The 5,728-nt window shown below is 40.1% G+C and overlaps 1 pseudogene; it reads left to right on the forward strand.

Moving 5' to 3' along the window:
* The first annotated feature begins 4,922 nt into the window (after nucleotides 1-4,922).
* Nucleotides 4,923-5,221, forward strand: LOC114891323 (annotated as a pseudogene).
* The last annotated feature ends 507 nt before the right edge of the window (nucleotides 5,222-5,728 follow it).

Genomic DNA, 5,728 nt, shown 5'->3' on the forward strand with positions numbered 1-5,728 from the left:
AAGATAGAGAAACTCAAGGAGAAATAAGACAACAGAATGAGAACAGTAAAACAAACAAAACAACCCATAAAGAGATGAAGAAAAGAACAAGTCTTCAGTACCTATTTTACTGGTCCGTTGAAGGGGTCCTCTGAACCCTGCTGTTCTCTCGATTTTCAGAGATGGATTAGCAAAATATAAAGTGGGCATAAAGTTGCTAACTGTGTTGGTACAGAGTCACCTTGGACCTCATCAGCATTGCTAAACGTCACCCGTAACCTTTCCATTATCACTGAGGGTCTGCTCAGCACCAGGCCCAACTGCTCCAATAATTTCAATTACTTTCCCCGACAAATTTTATGTTTCATGTATTTTAGTGGCCTGATAATTATGATTTCTCTCATTTCTCGCTATCGAGCTTAATGGGTTCCAGCAAGAGTGTACAGTTTCAGAAATGAAGTTCCACTTGAATTCACAAGTTATTATCTACTTTCATTAATGGAATTGGAAAAAAGAGAGTGGAAAAGAGATAAAGAATGAGGAAGAAGGAAAAGATGAGTGAGCAGGAACAGGGGGAAAAAAGAAGAAAACAAACAGCCAGGATCAAAGAAAAAGAAAATCAGCCATATGTGAAAGGAAAAGTCAGGCTGAGTATACAGAGAAAGTAGAAAGGAAAGTACGCAAACTTTTTTAAAAAATATGAAAAGCACCGAACAGATTACTTCCATTATTAGGCACATGACTAATAAAGCAGCATAGGGTGTTGGAAAATTCTCAGGCTTTGTAGCTAGACCACAATGGGTTTGAGGAACCTGGTTCTTTTGTTTACTAGCTCTGCGGTCAAAAGCATGTTACTTGACCTTGCTGAGATTCATCTGTCTTCTTCTCTGTATGGATAAGAACACTGACTCTATGGACTAATTCCCTTTCCTCTTTCTTAATCCCTCTTCCATGTGTGTGTGTGAGTGTGTGTGTGTGTGTATCAAATTATTTTAGTGGAATGACGATTATGTACAAGAAACTGTGCTGGTGCAGGGAGATGGGCTTTCTGAGAGGCTGCAGAGCTGAAGGCGGAGATATATGTAGAGCTTAGGTGACCTGGGCACTGACAAAACTCTCCTCCCACATGGGAGGCTATGATTCAGCTCCCGCTGTCTGGCGTAAGAAATGGAAATGTCCAAATCTGAAGACACTCTCATCAGTGGAAGCCCTAGTAAAAAAGATTATTTGCATCAGTTCTACATGATGATTATGTAAGCCCCAGGAGGAAAGGATTGTGACGCAGCAAGGCATCAAGGGTTCGGATCCATTAAGACTTTGTGTCACCGGCAGCTGTGTCAATTCTGATTTGGGGCCAAATAATTGGTAACATACTCCGACCTTATAGTTGGGTTATGCATGTCATCTCTTACAACCAACATTTAATCCATCTGAAGAGGTATAGCTGGGAAAAGTAGGAGATAGAAAAACGAAGAAGACATAACTCTTGACTTCGAGAAGCTAATAATGCAGTAGGGGACATAGAATAAATACACAAATAAGTGTAATAGAAAATGAATATGATAAGTCGTATAAAGTGTCACATTGGATCATACAGGTTTGAGAAGGAAAATGTTATATATTTTATAAAAGATTATCTTTTAATAAAAGCCCAAGTTTTAAGCCAAAGGAATGAAACTCTAGTTTTACAATTTTAAGCATCAATGAACTACCTGGGAAAATAAAGGAGGATTACAGACTACTTTCCTATTTCCATGAAAATACATCACATAGATGGCAACGACTGAGTCCTGTACTGCAGGCACTCGATGGGATAAAATGAGAAAATTTAGAAAGAAATTCCCCCCCAAAAATTGGAATTAAAACATTTTAAAGATAACAAAAAGCAGCTGTAGTGAAAAATTAAAAACAAACAACCATAAAACCCCCTACCATATATGGAAATAGCTGAAGTGATGATTCATATAAAACGCCTCTACTATGTATTCTGCAACTGAAAAGGTTAACGGTTTTCTCTAATAATCCTAATAGAGGCCACTGAATGATGGCTTATCTTCTTCAGTTCCATTAAAATGAAGTAAAAATGGATGCTCTTAATGTGGACTGAAAGAAAAGAACTAATTAACCTGACAATGTGCTCCTCTTTCACCAGGTACCTTTCTGCAAAGGCAACTAAAACTAAAGACAACTGGACATTTTTTAAGGTTATCTATACTCTTCTGTGAATACATTAAAAAAAAATTGTCTGGGAGGTATCTGGTCAATATTGATTGACACAGTCCTATATCAGCTTTTGCTTACAGAAAAAGCATACACCCACTGGAGAACCGTGAGCCTACCTGCCCCACTCCAGGAACAGTGTGTGGCACGTGAGATACAAAGACAAGTGAGGAAATCTTTCTCTCAAAGCACCAGTACTTTATTTGGAGAAACAAACACATATAAAAATAATTACAGCCTCTGAGAGAGGCAAGTGCAAAGGACTATGATCGCTGGTGGGGGAGAGGTGACAACTAAGAGAGTGGCAGGAGGGTGGAAGCTTCATGAATATGTCAAATTTCAACCTGGCCTTCAGAAATCCCAGGAGCTTGCCTGGTGGTGAAAGGAAGGGAAGGGGTTCGTTCACACGTCAAGAAGGGTCTACACAAGTCCCTGTTTGCAAGGGTCATTAGGGATTCAGGCAGGTGCTGTTTGTCCTACAACCTGCTTATTGACTATGTCCAAGTTACAACTTGCCTAAGATAATGTTAGTGGTCCACAGAGGGCTTTGGCAGTAATTAAAAAAAAAATCAAAACGAGTGCCACCTCTAGGGATTTAGTTTCTTTGGGTCACAAGTCTGTTTTATCTCAGCAGGATCGCATTGGGCCCAAATGAAGAGATTTGACATTGTCCTCCTAGTCTCATTATCTTTGACAAGGGCCTTCCTTGCCTCAGTTAATCATGACAGAGAATGTGAGAATACAGATGGTGAATTGAGGGGACATAAGGGAACCCGGGCTTTCTGTGCTCTGAAATCACCAGCCAATGCATTGCAGCTTCTTATGGAGGCTGGGGCCCAAAAACTCAATTAGCAACCATGAATCCAGAACCTCAGAGGCAGGTCTCAGGTTCCCTGGACTTATTTGAGCTACTAAGCATCCTGCTTTGGTTTCTATCATGTCAACTTACTTTCCTCATCCAAGGGTCAGCTAGAATAATAATACACACAGAAATCTTGAAAAGTCAAATCTTATATTTTTATTCAAAGATTCCATGGCCTATTAAAATGACTCCTAATGTACTTTGAAGAATAAAACCTTCCTTACCTTTCCACCTCTAGAGTTCAGAACATTAACAAAGAATTTCTTTCCTCCTACTTTTTGGAAGTTATTCTGTGTTTCTTGAACCATGTCAATTTTGGAAAATCTCTACCTATTCATATCTCTGAGTATGAACAATGTGAAAAATCCCATGTTGGCTAGAAATTTTTTCTTTCTTTCTTTCTTTTTTTTTAAAGACCATGGAACCAGTGGCTTCCTGGGAGTAAATATAATTTCTGAAATAAAATATGGGCTAAAGTGGTCTTTTAACCTTTAGAGTTAGATCTTCAATGTTCTTCGTATCTTGGTATCATCCTCAAAGTTTTGTGGATATTCTTAATAAGCATCTGTCGAAAATCAGATTCCCAATAAGGTCCAAGAGGGAGGGGATATGTGTATGCATCTGGCTGATTCACTTTATTGTACAGCAGAAACTAACACAACATTGTAAAGCAATTATACTCCAATTAAAAAAAAAAAGCTAATGGAAATAGGAGTGATGGAGCAGAAGGACAAAAGGTGTAAAAGATGTTTTATAAAAGGTTGGTGGGATTTATATGCCCCCATTATCTACCCCAGCCCATGGTCCTGATCCTAATTGAGCCAGTAAATTATTTAGCAATATGATTTGTCATGTGAAATAATATTTGGATCACTTATTAAAGACCCATTTTATGTCAGACGGCTTACATAATCTAAGTCTAATTTTTGCAAACATACTTATAATTGAGAAAACCATTTCAGCAAGCTCAAGAGACTTACCTAGGGTTACAGATTCAAGTTAATGCGGAGAGAGGATTTGAACGTATGTAATCCGAATCCCAAACCAAGTGTTTCCCCCTTTTCTGCTAAATCCTATTTATAAGACTTGTGATGGTCAGAAGAATGCAGAGTCCATCTATTTCTTCCAGCTAAGTAGCTCTGGTCAGGTTGCCTAACCATTTTTTTTTTTCCATAAAGATACACATTTTTTAAAGAAACATTAAAATGCCATTTCTATCTTCTGACTTTAAAGGGGGGGGGTCTTAATAATATCTGTGTTGTAAAAGAAGGAGGAACAGATCTGCCTGAAAGTGGTTGAGCTGTAAGGAGGGATACTGAACGGGGGGAGAGGATTCTGTTGCAGGAGAAGTTTGGAAAACGAAGTCTGAGTCAGAGATGTCTCCACCACACTTGTCCGACAGAAATACGACGCAAGCCACACGCTTAGGTGTAAATATCCTAACAGTCATGTTTAAAAATGTAAAAATAAACAGGTGGTTTTAATTTTAAGAAGATGCGCAATCCAGTGTATCCAAAGGATTACCATTTTAAGATATAATCAACACGAAACATTCACGATCTGTTTTACATTCTTTTTGTATATGAAGTTTTTAAAATGTCTAGTATATGCCTTACACTTGGAGCACATCTTTATTTAGAAAGCCTCGTTTCAAGTGCTCTAAAGCAACCTGTGGTCAGAGCTGACCACACTGCACAGCAGAATTCTAGTAGCTTAAGAAGAAAGAGAAGGTGATCAAAAGGAGTTTACATGCGGGTCCCAGCGGCTCGGGCGGCGGGAGCAGCGGCAGCGGCCAGGCAGCCCAGCTTCGAGAAGGCTCTGCGCCCGCAGGCACCCGGCCCGCGCCCGCCCCGCCGCCACGATGCCCAAGAGGAAGGTCAGCTCCGCCGAGGGGGCGGCGAAGGAGGAGCCCAAGAGGAGGTCGGCGAGGTTGTCAGCTAAACCGGCTCCTGCAGAAGTGGAAACGAAGCCAAAAAAGGCGGCAGGAAAGGATAAATCTTCCGACAAAAAAGTGCAAACAGAAGGGAAAAGGGGAGCAAAGGGAAAACAGGCTGAAGTGGCTAACCAAGACACTAAGGAAGACTCACCTGCAGAAAATGGAGAAACGAGGAGAGCCCAGCTTCTCATGAAGCAGGAGGGAAAGAAGCCAAGTCTGATTAATATCACACACCTGGTCCTATCAGGGGTCCCTGTCTCCCTCCTTGTACAATCCAGAGGAACATTTTTATCAACTATTTTGTAAATGCAGGTTTTTTAGTAGCTCTAGAAACATTTTTTTAAAAGGAGGGAATCCCACCTCATTCCATTTTTTAAAGTGTAAACGCTCTTTTTTAAAAGGTGAAATCATTTGCTGGTTGTTTATTTTTTGGTACAATCAGAAAATAGTGGGATATTGAATATGGGAGGCTTTGATTGTCTTGGGTGTCAGCTTAACATTCCACAGATGGGGGGGTAGCTTTTCTATCCTATAATACAACGCATACCAAATGGCAGTTTGGAGTCAGTTGTGCATTTAATGTCTTAAACGCTTTAAATTACTTCTCTTCCCATGTTGTTTTTGGTAGAATTGTTTCCTAAAGCAAACCACTCACCCCTTGATCTTGGCTCTCCTGGGCAGAATTGTGTGCACTCTGTAACATCTTTGGCAATGGTAGTCCAGTTCTTCTA

This window comes from Monodon monoceros, unplaced genomic scaffold (assembly GCF_005190385.1).
Source record: "Monodon monoceros isolate NGI ecotype Baffin Bay Population unplaced genomic scaffold, NGI_Narwhal_1 Super_Scaffold_11, whole genome shotgun sequence".
Taxonomy (NCBI): Eukaryota; Metazoa; Chordata; class Mammalia; order Artiodactyla; family Monodontidae; genus Monodon; species Monodon monoceros.